This window comes from Poecilia reticulata, chromosome 18 (assembly GCF_904066995.2).
Source record: "Poecilia reticulata chromosome 18, P_reticulata-male-v2, whole genome shotgun sequence".
In the NCBI taxonomy this organism is placed as follows: domain Eukaryota; kingdom Metazoa; phylum Chordata; class Actinopteri; order Cyprinodontiformes; family Poeciliidae; genus Poecilia; species Poecilia reticulata.
This window is the reverse complement of record NC_088847.1, coordinates 16,345,387-16,361,456: the sequence shown is the minus strand read 5'-3', so window position 1 is coordinate 16,361,456 and position 16,070 is coordinate 16,345,387. Positions and strand designations below refer to the sequence as shown.

At 39.8% G+C, this 16,070-nt stretch overlaps 1 protein-coding gene across 47 annotated transcripts in view; it reads right to left on the bottom strand.

Annotated features, from left to right (window-relative positions):
- Positions 1 to 16,070, bottom strand: part of LOC103480676 (protein tyrosine phosphatase receptor type D) — a 455,017-nt gene that overhangs the window by 251,382 nt on the left and 187,565 nt on the right. For all 47 annotated transcript variants that reach the window (XM_008435747.3, XM_008435746.3, XM_008435752.3 and 44 more), the window contains exon 7: positions 11,824 to 11,868. The gene's annotated coding sequence lies outside the window, so the exon portion shown is untranslated. The remainder of the gene's footprint in view (positions 1 to 11,823; positions 11,869 to 16,070) is intronic.

The following is a 16,070-nucleotide window of genomic DNA, read 5'->3' as shown; positions in this document are numbered from 1 at the left end:
TTTATTTAGTCCATCCCCCCCCCCCACCGCGCGCTGTGTAAACGTGCTTAGGCCAAGATATTAGCATAAATACTGGGAAGCTGTGTGTAAGGGTATAAGGAGTTCTGTCATATTCCAAATCTCATTTCCTTAAAAAATGGGAAACTTGTTCAGGTTTGTCTGCAGTTCTGTTCTGTCCTTTTGCACATCTTCTCTGCTTTTCATCATTTCTCTTCATGGAGACGTGATTTAACTCAAGAAAAGTTCAACAACATCAGAACCTCTCGCTCCCCTTTTTTTTTTTGTTACAATGTGCATTTGTGTTGTAGCAACGAAATTCTGCTAAACCCCAAAAAATGTTGGCTGTTGCATTTAATTAAGTTTTTCCTACAATACGTAAAGTAACTGTGGGGTACGTGAAAATCTAAAATGGATTTTATTTAACATAATGACAAATAATAACTGAAGTCATTTTTTTGGCACTTTTTTAATCACTGAGGTAATGACCTTTCACTGCTGCAGAGGAAAACCAAAAAAAATTATTCCTAGTTGACCACAGGGAAGCAATGAGCACTTTGTCCAGCGGGCTGCCAGGAAAACATGAGATCATTCAAATATTAGTGGGAACAACAATTACATACTTTCTTCCAATCCGCCTTCACACGTCTCAGATTTCTGTTGTTACTTTAATTTCAAGAAGAAGAAAAAAAGATGCATGTATCCATCCACCAACCATCCATCTCTCCATTTTTCTCCTGATATCTGGGTGAACAGCAAAATAAAAGCAAATATAACAACTTTGCAAACTATAAACATCATACAGTTTACTGTTGCATATGTATCCAGCCCTGGTAAAAAAAAAATAAAAAAAATAAAGGATTTTAGCCAACCTTCGTCCCAAAATGCATTGATAGACATTATATAATTCTTGACTCAAGCCCTTATAACAAAGCATTTTTTATGGATTTCCAAGTCACAAAGCTCCACTACACGAGCGCATCAATTTTACTTTCCTGCTCACATAACGGGAGCAATCGGAATGCTTTTAAGCCATTAAATTCATCATCAAAACACCGCGTAAAAGGTCTGCAGCTGTTCAAGGAAGTCAAATCTGGAACTGGTCATGTACGAGCACTGTATTGACTATTGCTTTTTTACTATAATAGGTATTGACCTCTGCATCGGCAAGGATCTGCTGATATCTGCAGTCCTTCAAACGCCGGCGCAAACCGTTTCTACCCCAATCACCAGAGGTCCACGCCGACACAAGAGGATGCTGAACAGCTGGAAATGGAAAGAAACGCATGCCGAGATTTTGTCTGATGGACGGCATGACAGAAGAATTTGCAAACTGATGATCGATTTCATCTTTAAGTGTTGTAATAAAATGACATGAATGTTAAGGAATAGCACTGGGACATCAATCGAGAAGCTGATATTAGCTTACATTAACAACAATGACCTGTGGTTTCAGCCATCAGCAGACTTAGTTTTACCCTTTCACATTCCCGATTGTAGAGACTTGCAAATACCTTTGCATGCCTTGTGAACATTTTTACATTCTGTCATGCTACAACAAACTAATGTATTCTATTGGGATTTTATGTGATAGAGCAATGCAAATTATGCTGTATGTCCTTTACTTATTCCTAAATAAAAAACTAATGTAACCTATTGATTTCAGTAGTCATCCTGTGCATATTCACAGTTTTGTTGTATATTCACATATTTGTGGATTTTTTTTTTTTTTCCACATGGTACGTATATCTAAAATATTTGAAAGCAGAGCAAGGTTGGTCAACTGAAATACCTTGGTGTAACGCTCCTGGACACACTGTTGGTTGTGGTTTGCAAAGCAGCCAATCCGAGAGCACTGATCGTTTCCTTGGCTGTGCCCCCTACTGCGCAGTTGAGGAAGACCGTAAATGCTAACCTTCAGCAGTTGTGCTAAGTTAGTTTAAACTGTTGATTATTAATGCCTATTATCGTATATTTAGTCACCCATTAAAATAGGCAGCCATTAGTATTTTAACAGAGGAGCTCTCAAGTATTTGCTGATTTTCGCTATTTGTGGCCGGTTGTGGTCGTAAACCGCTGAGAATACTGGGTGTCCACTGTAATTGGCAGATCGGGTCCACCTGTAAGTAATTTAATCTCATTATGAATCTCACTCTCCTGTTCAGGCCTCAGAGGTTTTCTGGGGGAAAGAAAAGCATAATGAAAACCAGGAAACGGCAGACAGATCATGGGTTGTGGCACCTCTCTAAAGTAAAACACGGGGCAAGGAGACCATTATCCGGAGACTCAGCCAACAGAGCAGAGGCCTCTGGAAAGTCTCATTTAGCTTTAGAGCTAGAGTTACAGTGGGAGAATCTATTAACAGGATAACTATTTATCGCGCACTCCACAAACCTGGCCGTTAGGAGAGGTATGGCATCTACACAAACTTAAATACCCAAAAGCATGCAAAGCATCCCGAGTTCGTTCTACAAAAATATCCAAAAAGCTTCTTAGGTTTTCATGAGCTAGGGTTAGGGGTTAATCCTTTCATGAGCTTCCAATCAAGTTCAAGAATGACTTTTCAGCAATTAAATAATATTAGTATTGTATTATTTGATAAAATAAATAAAGAAGAGCCTGTGGATATGATGGTTCCTGAACAACCAGAGGTTTTTCTTCTTTTGTTTTTAAGTATCTTTCAGAGCATGACGACCTTCATATTGTGGGTGAATGTTAATAGCTTGGCATTATTCTTGACTCTATCTTTCAAAAATCATGATCAAATCTTCAAAACTTTAGCTGGATAAGATTACATTTGACAGCTCGTATATACCTTGGATTGATTTTCACTCAGTGAAATTTTCTTCTGACTTTATTGCATCACCACATGGTCATTCGTAGAGAGATCCGACCTTTAAGCAACAGAATCACTATTCAGGAAAGCTACCAACGCTTTTGATGAAGAGCCTTCACCATTTCATCATTGCACCGTTTTAGTCAGGATTTTTGAACGTGTTTAGGAATGTATTTATTTTTAAATGCTCCTGCTTGAGACTTTGCATGGATTTGCTCCACCTTAGAGGAAAAGAAATGGTATTTGCACAGTTTTAAGGTTGATCTTGAATTTTTTTCTGACATTTTCAACTTATGTGCACATTTTAAATATTTTGTTTTGAATTGTGTTTCCTCCATCCTCCCATATGATCTGACTGGGTCCATCTGTTCGGGTGTTGTGTGATTTTTTTCATTTCCTTTCTAACATTCCATTAGTCTGCTGAAGACTTCAGAAGGACACCTGCCCAAGTGGCCTAATCCAAGTAATTTACTGGTTCATAGCCATTTCTAGTGATGTTGAACTCTCATTTTGAACAAATAAATCAAATCAAGGAAGTCATTGTTGAAATAAAAATGTAACAAGTTCCAAGTGGAAGAAAGTCCACAGTTCAAATTGTACCTAGACTGAACAGTTTGACTTGTGCAAAACGCTTTGGTAGAAAACTAACAACAACCATCACTACTGCCTAGGTAAAACATGGTGATGGCAGCATTATGCTATAAACATTGTTTTCTTCAGCAGGGACAGGAAAGCTGAATATACCTGAAGATATTGTTCAAAGGAAAACCGGCAGAAGACTTGCAGCTGTAATTTCAATGAGAAGTTTCATATTGTATTGGTTCTGAACCAAATTCCACACACTACACTTCTTAGATGTTTATTTGTAGAACATATATATATATACATATATATAAAACATGCATCTTTCCCCTTTTCAAATTCTGAAGAATCTTGAGTTGATCCATTATATTCAGCTCAAATAAATTACATTAAAGTTTATGGCTGCAGAAATGCAAAAAGTAAAAGAAAAAGGCGCTGCACGGTTAATGGGAAATGCGAAAGAATGAAGTGTCAAACTGGCCTATTTAATGTGCGATCCGAAGCTGTTTGCATGCACACACACTCACACTCACTCACAGGACTCGGTTATAATAGATAATCACTTGTGCGACGCCCTGAAGGGTCAAGTGGTTTTCAGTGTGTGTAATGAAAAGTCCTGACGCCTGCTAATATTTCCTGATGCGTTCTTTCCGTCTGAATGGCGGATGCTGCCTCAGCTTTGCCTCCTATTGTCAGAGCTTTCCATTTGAATGTCAACACCATTATTACAGCAGGTGATGCAACAGCGGGCGTCGCTCCTCCTGTCCGTCTCTTACGCGTCTCCGTGCGTTTTTGTCAGCCGCTCCCCCTTTCCTCAGTTTTATTTAATAGCTATCATTACGCGCCTGCAGAATGAAATCCATTTCAAAACCAGCTTCTCTTCCTCCCTTGCTCCCCTCGTTCTCTTCAAGCCCCAACACTCTCGCTCTTTTTCACTTTGACTGAGAAGGCTCCCGTCTTTTCCCTGCCCCTCCCGCCCCATCCCCTCTCGCTCGCTGGTGTTTACAGCCGAATCCAGTTCGCAGTTTCTGACTTTTGGCTCGCTTTTGGTGGAAATAAACGGCCGCTGGAAGGTGACGGTGCATGTTATTACTGCTAAACACTGTTCATTACAGCTTTGACGGCTGAGGAGCGAGATTTAACCTTCCCGGGGCCCCCGTCTCTGCAGAGTCTGCACACAAATGGGAGTCTTTCTAGCATCAAGATGTTGGAGCATGATCGAAGCTGAGAGGCCGTGTTCTCCTCTGGGTTTTTTTTCCCCCTCTTCCTTCTGCTCGTCTGTCTCCTCATCCTCACTTTTAACTATACGATCAAGTGAGACTTGCCGCTGCGTCTTCCACAGGTTGTAGGCTCACCTCAAGATACATTGGTGTCGAGAGGCTCAGTGCAGACATAGAGGCTCTGGAAACAGGATGATTGACTATTAGAACAAAGATGATTAGAATAAAGAGACCAGTTAAATACTTTAGAGGAAATTAAATTGTGACCGTATAGATTCGTAATAAGTCTTTGCCCTGCACGGCAGCAATAAAAGCTTAATCAATCTCTGCGTTACATTCATCTCTGAAATTGATGCTCTTCTACAAGACACCGGCTTGTGGCGTTCATATATAACATTTCCGTCACTACGCGTTCCGTTTTAATTCATAGGGATCTATTGCATTAGACTGTAAATAGTAAAGCTGGTGAGAACTACAGCTTTTTCTTTTTTTATTAGATTGAGAAAGAGTGATGTCTAAGAGTACCCAGAATAATAATCAGGCTAACTATGTCTGAAATAGGTTGCTTTAAGTAGGAGTCATATATATTCAATACGATTGTTTTTTTGTTGTTATGTTTTTAATGGTGTTCATTATGTTATTTTAAGTCGGCAGAAACTTTGCAAACACTTGTTAATGAAGGTGAAGTGGTTTGAATCGCCCAGAGACCAGAGCACCCTCGTGCTTTACCATAACAAGTGGCTTCATTTTCCAAGAACTGTTGTTCTTTTGCTCCAGAGAGGTTCATACTCATCTTCTGAGTTCCTGAGAACAGTCAGGAGTTCAGGGTTTTACCTTTTATACCAATGCATTCATCATTGGTATAAAACTTTAGATAAAATTGGGAAGTTAACTGATTAACCTAAAATAATTTTTTTTTTTTAAATGATCAGAGCTTCAATAAATTTTTAGAAAGAAAAAAAAATGGGTGCACTCGTTTGAATTTGTTGCTAATTTTCTCTGACAAATTTATTTGATCTCCTGCGGATTTTAGCGTTTGCTCACAAAAAAACAAAATGTCTCCATGTTTATGATAGTTTCATTTTAGTCAGAGAAGGCAAAAAAAATAATTCAACACTATGAAATAAATGCATTACATACATTCATCCATCTATTTTCTACACCCGCTTGTCCTGTCAGGGTCACCTCCGAGAGGCGTACACCTTTAACAGGTCGCCCGTCCTACACACAGCAACACGGAGAGACAAGCTCCTTCCCATCAGTCCGATTTCTAACTCCCTCTACATATTCTCCATCATATTCACATTAGGACATTAAAGAATGAATATTACTTCCAGTCAAAAGAAACATGTTGGTAAAACTTAAAAAGTCCTTTAATATAAATCTGCTAAGAAAATGAATAGTATTGGACTTCCATGTAAAAATAATTGGCTAGCATGTCATTTAGATAATTAAGTGTTAGATATGCCATTAAATCATATCTTGGAACTTTTGCCATTTTGCCAAAGTCTCAAATATACACCACTGTTCCCATCTGAAGTGGGAACTCCTGAAATCTGTGACTCTGTCCACAGCAACGCCCCTCTCACATGTCCATGGGCTGAGAGTGCGTCACGCCAGAAAGAAGCCTGCGCTCCAAAACCTTCAAGCTGAACTGAAATTTCCAGCTGCCCAAAAGCAAAAACCAAATTCCTTCTGGTGAAACGTTTGCTGGAAAGACAAACCAAAGTTTGAGACGTGTTCAGAGGAGTCGAGGTGAGACTTTTAACTCGTTCATCATTCATTGCCAGAGAGCATTTATTTTGAACATGTAAGCCAAAGTTTAAGGGTCAACCATCAAAGGTCAACCAGGTCACTTCACATCATCAAAATCAAACAAAACAAAGCAGTACTGATGATTTGTGTAAGAATAAGAACAATGTGCCACAGCACAGTTATCCTCCCCCACTCCACAGCTGCGTGCACTCAGACTTGGCACATGTTTTAATGCCAGATGCCCGTCCTTAATCAACTGACCAAGCACAAAAAGTTGGCTATTTTATAATATAGTAATAAAAATGGAAATCAAGTCATGGTGAAACTTGGTGCTCCAACGAGACAATGATCCCAAACTCACGTTTGACATGATGGAAATGGATGGACTCAATTTTGAGAGAACAAAACGTATTTATGTTGCAATCTTTAGAAATCACATCAAACAACACTTAATTTATTGTTAATAATAAAATCGAGCACAACACTGGTTCTGGGGAAAGTTGTCATGTTAGATCCTGAATTATTCAAAAGGTGTTGAATAAAGCCCCACCTAGAAAAAAAAAAAGTATAACTAAAATTATGATCAGATATGTATGAGTTACTAATTACAGAAGGTTGTTTATACTGTATGTTAATGCACGACGGTCATGGTACAACTGGCAAGTTGTACTAATGTTCATACAACCCTGATGTATATAAAATATTCCCAATTTGAACACAACACATTACCAGCATGTACAGAAACAATATCTGCAGAATAAAAAATAAAAAAAAATGCAGTTGTCTGGTCAAGATTTAGTCATTAATCATAACCCTCTGTGTGTATGCGAACAGGTCCATGTTAGAAACGTGTGACATATGAGACTCATCGCTACCGAAGTATTAGATTCATTTTGGCACCACTAAGCATTTTAATACGATTGTCACTAATATCATTCATATTGGCAAAATTTCCACTTGAGTGGCTGAATATTCTCATATCCGGTAAGCCTGGGAGCTGCTCTCTCTCTCCCTCTCTCCTCTAAAGGGTAATGGCAATATTGCACGTCTTTTGAGGTTATGCAAAGCACCTCAAATTTTCTCTCCCAACAGCTCTCCCTCAGAGCAGCCGTGGCAAATATAATTAAATGCCCGGCTAACGGTCTATCCTTCCTTTCCACAGACAACCTCGCGCGCCCACAAACAAACATCACACGGAAGACCACCTCTCCCCACCCCCGCCTCCGCCGTTTTCTGCCCGACTATCACTCAGCTGCAGCGCGCGAAGGAAAGAGAGGGCATTGATCTGCCAAAGTGAGCAGCCATTTCACACAGTGAGTCTATGCAGCACTCCTGTCCCTCAAAGGGAATTGCTCATTTCACCTGGCTGACTTGCCTATAGCAGACCGGTTGGGAAGCCCCCACCGGGAACAGAGGGACAGGGTGGGAGAGCGGGGGCAGGAATCGAGGCCCTGGTCAGAGCTTGGCAGGTGGCAGATAAGAGCTCCTCGCACCGCTCCTGTATGAACTCGCCATTGCCGCTGGAGCTCGACTTCTCACACACACACAAAAAACACACGCTCGCGCGCACGCACGCATGCAGCGTCTCCCCACAGATGTGAGGCACTAATAATAACTTAGGCATTCTGGGTGAGTCAGCCGTCTTTCCTCAGGCAAGGATAAAAGTAAAACATGGTGCCTTTATTGAGTCTGAATTCACTAACTGTGGAATTCCCAGAACAGAGCATTAACTCAGCCTGTGTTGCATTCACTGCCAGCACGCCATGTGTCCACAATATCTAATATAGTCTCCAAAGCAGGTGCTGATAAACTAATAAACAGCCCAGTAAACTAGTTATATTCACATGGGCGTCTTACTGTACGGGAAATAGGAGCTAAGGAGGGCTTTTCTTGTTGTTGTTGTTGGGACACCTTGGGATCTGTTCATGTAAATATGATTTAGATGTTACAAATTTAACAGAATCAACGTCCTCTTACTGTATATCGAACTTTATCTCGCAGCAGACAACGTAATCAAACCTACAGATGTCTTTCTGTTGTGGAAAACGGAAAAAGAAACGGATATTTTGGAAATAGACCAAGTCAAATTTATCATATAAATAGCTTAAATTCTAAGAAAAAGGGTCGACTTTTATGTGCAGATGTCTTTCAGATTGGCTCAGTTGTATTTAAGAATGTCTAACATACTTAAAAAATATTTAATCAATAATAATTATTACAGTAATTATTATGTTGTGTAGGAGCATCACTTGTTGTCAGTAATGATAAAGTAATGTGTTTTAATGCGTTTACTTTTTTTAAAATTGCAGATCCACCCAATAAAGTAGAAGTTAAATTTAGTTATTTCAAAAAAGTGTAAATATATTCTAGATTTCAGAGTGATACACAAACCAGGAGTAAAATTTGCTGTCATTTTACGTTCATATGAGTATTCTAGAATAAGCTTCACAATACTCTCAAGATTATGTTTATCCTTGTTGATTGTACCCACGCTTTTTTCCTTCCGCTCAATTTTACATTATTATTCCAACATATTTTTATAATAATAATTAGAGGTGTGCCGATCGATCGGTCACCGATCATAATCGGCCGACTTTCATGAAAAAGTGCATGATCGGTGATCGGCGATCATTGGCTCTTGTTGCCGATACCGATCACCTGCATCTCATTTCACAGCCTGCCTGTGCAGCTGGTCTCCTCTTTCCTTAGCACTGCGCAAACGCGCAGCAACAAATCCTAATCAATGTGGAACTATAACGCACTGAGTGAATGGGAACTTTGCGAGTTGCGGCGAAAAATTGAAGCACGTCAAAATGCATCAACACAACGAAGCTAATATGGCATAAAAACAATGCCATACTTGACGGAGTTTGGCTACATCGAGGCTCACTGCAGTAAAAAAGACATATGGAGGATCAGATAGCAGGTAAAGCAGCGCACAGCTACAAACACCCAGATTAGCATGACGGTCAGAAAGCTAAACAAATAACCCGCAACATTATTTAAGTCTTCGAGCTGCGATGTAAGACGCTGGTTCTGCTCTCGCTGTTGAACCGCTGCTACGCTACAGGTAGTAATATTTCACAGACGGAGCGCCGCTTCTGCTCCACCTGGTAGTGACTCTCACACCGAACCTCTGTTTGAAGCTGCAGTATCTAACTTAAAAAAATAAATTTTACATACGTATTAAAACTTTCGCTGTCCTAACATGAGACAGATAATCTCTAAAAAAATAACCGATCTCCTCCCTGTTCTGCATAATTACTCCGCTCAGTCAGAAACAGCCACTCAGAACTAGCAGTAATCAGCTAGCCGCCATGCTATCAGGAAGTTTTCATTCAGTAACTCAGGATTGTTTATTGTAATGGATCCTGTATTTGCCTTTGAATGTTAAGTTTATACTTGAATTTTTTGGCAATGTTGAGAGGTTTTATTTTGACTCTTTGCATTATTTAGCCTCTTCAGAGCCTTCATGTCTTATCAGTCTGTTAAGGATAGTATTACCAATAGCAGTACAATTTGCACAATGCCTGTTTTGTTTAGTTTTCTTCTTGGAAAAAGTTATTAAAAACAAGTTTTTGTCTAAATTAAGGTGAATTTATGGTTCCTCATGGTTCCTTTTTCCCCATAATGTAACCGGTAGTGTTTATGATTAAAAAAATAATAATAATTATGTGATCGGTATCGGTGATCGGCCCTCATGGGTGATCGGTATCGGCAGGAAAAAACCTGATTGGCACATCTCTAATAATAATGCTTTAATTTAACTTTCTTTTGCTACGCTTTCGCATGAACCCAAAGCAACTTCTAATGAAGTTTCTTAACACATATTTCTCCCATGGCTTTTACACAGTAATTGCTACACAACCAAACAAGACCCTGAAAATAAATAAGTAAATAAAAACGCCTGACCAACTGCAGCAACTACACAGTGCCATCTCCACCGGCTTGTACTGTGAAAGCATCACTGCCTCTCTTCTGACCCTGATGTGCCCATCACTCTGGAAGAGGGTAAATCTAGATTAATCAGATCACATAACCTTCTTACATCCAATTTTTATGCTCCTTTGAAATTTGAGGTCTGTCTTTCTGTCTAGCCTCGCTGATTAGGGGTTTCCTTATGGCCGCACAGCCGTTTTCTCAATTTGATGTCACCAAGCGTTAAAGTGATCCCTGAATAAATTACAGAGGATTCTTTTCCAACCACAATTCTTCCTCAAAGATAATGCTTCTCCACTATCCTTCCAATTTTTAATAAAGCGTTGGGGTTCTCAACCCCAATGTTGGTAGTTTCTGCAGTTCCATTAGATGTTTCTGATCTACATCATTGCCACGCTTGGTCTTAAACAGCCTTGCATCTTTTCCACGACCAATGTGGAAAAGATGTAAAGCTGCTTAGGAAATAAGAAGCTACACGCTGCATCAGTTAAGATTAAATTACTTGCTGTCAACTTGTTGTAGTTACTCCTACTGCAGTAACTATCCAGGAGGAGGATCATAAATATTTCCTTGGTTAAATTCATGTGGCCTCTTTTTGGCCAGACATTGTATTTTAACAATATTATATTCACTTTCTGAGCTAAGGCAAATTTTTACCATTGTAACTTAATGAATCCAAGATACGCTTAGCAAAGTATTAAAATAAATCTACCTATTTCAACATTTTGAGCTTTTTTTTTTTTTACATATTCACCATCACATTAACTGAACTGGTTCAAGCCAGATCGAAGTGAAGCCTCCAGCCTCTCAGTATCTCACCGAGTCGCCTTCCCCTCTCCAAGCCTCCCACCTCCCCATCCTTCATGTGTCCGAAACACATTCCATCCAGCCACTTCATTCCCCCACTTCATCCTTCACGTGTTCTCAAATTTATTTCCCCCTATCTCCCTCCGCTGGTCAACCCACTTCCCTCCCTCCATCTAGCCTATCTCTGCGCTGCTCTCCTTGCTCTGTGACAGTCTCATCACACTCTATCAATCAAGCTTTCTGAGGCCTGGGCGCGCGCCGCGGCACGCCGGCATCGCACAATCCCGGCCCGGTCCCATCAGTGCCAGTCAGTCTCCCTCACTGCCTCAGTCACTTTAAAAAAGGTTTAGGTTGCCAGATATAGCCTCCTCCTGCCACCCCCCTCCCCACTCCCCCCACACGCCCACTGCCCCCCTTTACACAGCTGCAGGTCAGGGAGGGATCGAGCTCGAGTCGAGAGATTCGGCTCAGCTCTTGATTGGACATCACTTGACATATTCTCTGGGTTGTCTTGGCACTTGAGATGGGCAATTCCTCTTTATAACAAAGATGGATACTCGCAGACGAGATCAGCCTAAATCCTCGGCTGATGCTAATAGGAAGCAGCAGCGAGCTCCCTCCAAAGAATGGCAGGAAACGTACGCAAACAGATCAAAACAGCAAGTCGGGGTTATCCCTGGTCCTCACCTGGCCTCAGGCCTCATCCTGTGGTTGACATCTCAGGAAAGAGAACTGCATCGAGAAGAGACAAAGAGGAGCAGGGATTAAAGTCCTATTCAGGCTTTCTGAAAGAAAAAATATACAGTATATTAAAGACAGCGTAGACTTCAAAATGATTGTACTCTTGTCCTTCCCATTTTGAACAGGGGATAAAGAAATTATTTTAATTTCCTGAGGAAACACTTTCTGCAATGTAGAATCTATTCTGAAATTAGAGAAATACCTAAATTGTATGTAATTATTGTGAATTAGTAGAGGTGCTAATAAGTGTGGAATAAGTGGTGTAAGACAAATCAGATGTTTTTTCTTCTCTTAACGTACAGAAATAAAACGTTGGATTTTTCCAGATGAGATAATGCTGCCCTGACGGTACAATTTACACATCAGGGAAGCCGATGAATGATGAGGGCGTCCTGTTGGTTCATGCTTGAAAATAACTGAAAATACAATGTCCATTCAGTTTTGCACACTGGAGATAATTTATACATTAAAAGACGTCGTTCACTTAGTCGGGGCAGTTACGCTCAAGTTTGAAAGAGGGGTTGTGAGAGGAAGAGGCGGACGACACGAGGCTGAAAACAAAAGGATGTGATTTTCGTCATGCCGCTGTGACGATGAGAACCGATTTCGGCACTTCGGTCGAATCACACGGAGCCCCTTGGAGTTCATTTTTCCTTTCCGAGAGTTTCAGACAGAGAGCGTAAACAAAGTTTCACCTTTAACCTGCTGACAATAATCGAAATACTTGATTCTCTGTTTTATTTAGAATTTCTAAGTTGCTGGATTTCGTCTCCGTTTCAGTTTCGTTACTTAATCGTCAATAGCCTAAATATTCATGTAATTAGTAATAATTTAATTATTGATTCTGTTAGGGACTAGACACAATACAATGATTCAATTTCAGTCAAGGTGTTAGTATTGTGGTTTTAAGAGCAGATATGATTTTATTATGCATCCATCTCGTTACTTTCTATAAACTATGCCACCAAAGCTTAATGATTAAATAACATAATTTACCCTTAAGACTGATTGATGGATTAGAGACTGAAGAAAAATATGTTTTATTAATGAGACCAATAAGATAATTGACACATAAACATGAGTAAGCCCATCTGTTGCTGCATGCAGTTCACTACGATTTACAGCTCTTTAGTATTTCCCCATGTGAGGATCTTGGATGCAGCAGTCTAATATTTTCTGAAGTGATTCCGAGTGGGGGAGTAAGGCATTATCTTGAAGAAGAACAGCTAATCAGACTAAGCTCTTCAATAAAACACTTTTTTTTGTCAAAAGAAAGTGACACTGATGTAACTGTGGGTTTTAAAACTACACATTAGTTGACTCGTTGCTGTTTCTCTTTAACATAATAACCTCATGTCCAATGATATGTGTTATCGCGTCAAAGTTCACCCACCAACATGAGTTTCTAACTCCACGTTGTAGATGTTTCAAGACTGGCAAAGATAATTGAACAAACATTTGATTTTGTTCTTTTTGAGGCTCTTTATACATCAAAATGTATTGTTGCTGCTCCCTAAGGCTAAGTCAGGTAATGGCCGGAGGGTTTCCACATTGCCAACAAGCTGTTTTAATATTTAAACCATCATCTTCACCTCTCTAATATGTAAATGACTATAATTAACCGGGTAAGGATATGGGCTGCTTTCTGGCCCCTCCAGCCTGACCTCCCTTGTTTTGTTGAGTTCCTTACTATCACAGTGCTTTTGAATGCCGTCTATCATGCTAATAAATTTGCAAATTAAATTGTAGAACGGAATAATAAGGCAGTGGTCGTTTCGATGCGGTGAGGAATACTCAATTAGGCTGGATTTGGCCTCCGTAATTATTACAAAGATAACTGTTCAATGGCAACAAACGCTTTGACGGACTCGGCCAGCCTAAGATGAAAATGCCAGGACATAAGAGGGAAAATTTGCAATACAGAAAAAGAGAAAAAAAAAAGAAGGCAGCAAGGAAGAAAGTGACGAGAAAGCTATCGCAAAGGGACCTGTCTGCAGCAGCCATATTTTATTACACAGCACCGAAGCTTAGGAGGCAATCAAGCATATTTAACCAAGCTCGTATTGTCCCTCCCTCCCTGCACCCTCACAGAAAACCAACAACCCCAACCCCACTCCAAGCAATTATTACTCCAGAGTTTTTTTTTCCCCTTCTTACTTTTTTTTTTTTTACTGTGCTTTGCCATGGAGAAAATGAACTGCAGTACTTATCAGCTCAATGCATACACAAGTGACTGGGGTAGAGGACATGTAGGCATGCATACTGTATATGTGTGCAAGCATGGGCATGCTCCGATGCTTTCGTTTATGCTTTGGGGGTGGAGGGGGGCGGGGGACGCTGCATGAGCGTGAGCAGGGGGCGAGCTGACCACCGGTGAGCAATAGGTTACCTTTTTAGATCCCATTAGCTCTGTAACATCAGCACTTTAAGGCAGAGCGAGGGGGGAGATACAGAGATAACCATAAACATGTCACCAAAAACGCAGAGTTATTTGCATTCATATTGGACAGAGGCAAATGGATGTGAGGGTCAAACAGGGAAGGTGAGGGTTTATGACCTGTGCATAGTTCTACTGTCAGCAGCTCTGATCTATCGGAGCAGCCAGCCTTGTCAGGCTTTACGTCTGATTATATTATTATGGCTGGCAATCAATATGAATGAATGATTTTTTTTTAACACAAAGGGGAGTAGAATGAACAGAATGCAGACAGTATTTTACAAAAAAAGTACTATGAACTGAACGCCTGGAGTCACCTAGTGAAATGATAAATTGCCTATCAACGCAACAACACATTTCAAACATGTATTCAGTTTGACTTTTTTTTTCTTTATAAGTACGCTCTTTTTTAAAAAGTCCCCCCCCCCAAAAAAAAAAACGGCGCTGTTTGTTTTCAGGGACTTAAACATATATTTTTGTCATGTAATGCAGAGTAAGTCAGACTGCTTCTTAATTGGTGAGACTCTTTAGCTCTGGGCATCATTCCCACCAGTCCATAACTCAGCATCCTTCTATAACTCTCCTGCGCCTGGTTGTCATAATCATCGGCATTATGCTACCTCAATGGGCCTGATTTACAAGTCTGGACGTTTCGACCACTTTTTTTTTTTTTTACAACGGGCTGAACACAACACTGTTTGCAACCAAGCTTATTTTTCTCCAAACCAGTTAATGAGAAGGGATTACACAATCTTTTGTCAAACTGTCAAATTGGCCATTCGAACAGTGACTCAGGCATTAATGAGGCCTGCTATTCAGATGTTGAGTACATTACTTCAATTAATGAAGACGATAATCTGCTGTGACACATTAAGGCAAACATTAGGATGTTAAGAATAAAGTTGGGACATTCAGACTATGTTTATCATACAAAAACTAAGCTCAGCATATAAATAATTAACAGTATTACTATTATTATTATTATGCCAAGACTAACATTAACATTTTAGGTATGAAACTGGCATATTATGAGCAAATTAACATCCGCAAATGGAGGCTATAGAAAGGATGTTAATTAAATAGTTTTAGCACACCAAGACTTAAGCTAATGTTAGGCTTCAATATATAATTAAGTAAGCTATGCTAACCTCCACATCCTAATGCTAAGAAAGTTAGGTCAAGCACCAGAAATTCCCCAGATGTTTAATTTATGTTTTATATGTAAACATTTGCTGCTGTTAAAAGACATAGTTGTTTGGTCTGAGACATTTAACAATTTTTTGTGGGTAATTGTTGTTTTGCAGCAGATACCGTAAATGTTAGGTGGACTCCTGTCATATAAGACTACAGTTAAAATATTCAGGTAAGCACTGAGCATGTGACACTAACGTTAGCAACATAAAGCTAACGTTAGCATAGTAGGACTAATCTTACTAACATTATGTTCAAGTTATCATGCTAGGATGCTAGACAACTCAAAGAGCAGCATTACCAAGAGAGCTAAGATAAGGGTGGGAACAGTGGTAGAACAATTATAAAGTATTGCTGCGTTCTTGTTGCTACTATTTTGCATTTCAAGGAAGGGTAAAAAAAAAATCTGATTCTCAAAGTATTATAAACAAGTACAGTTTGATAAATATGTATAATGGATTTAACCATAATTGAGGCCCCATTTTGTTAATCCTGCTTTCTTTCCACCTTCAGCATGGACTGCATATTAATGCTAAAGCCTAAACCTTTACGAAACTTCCACACG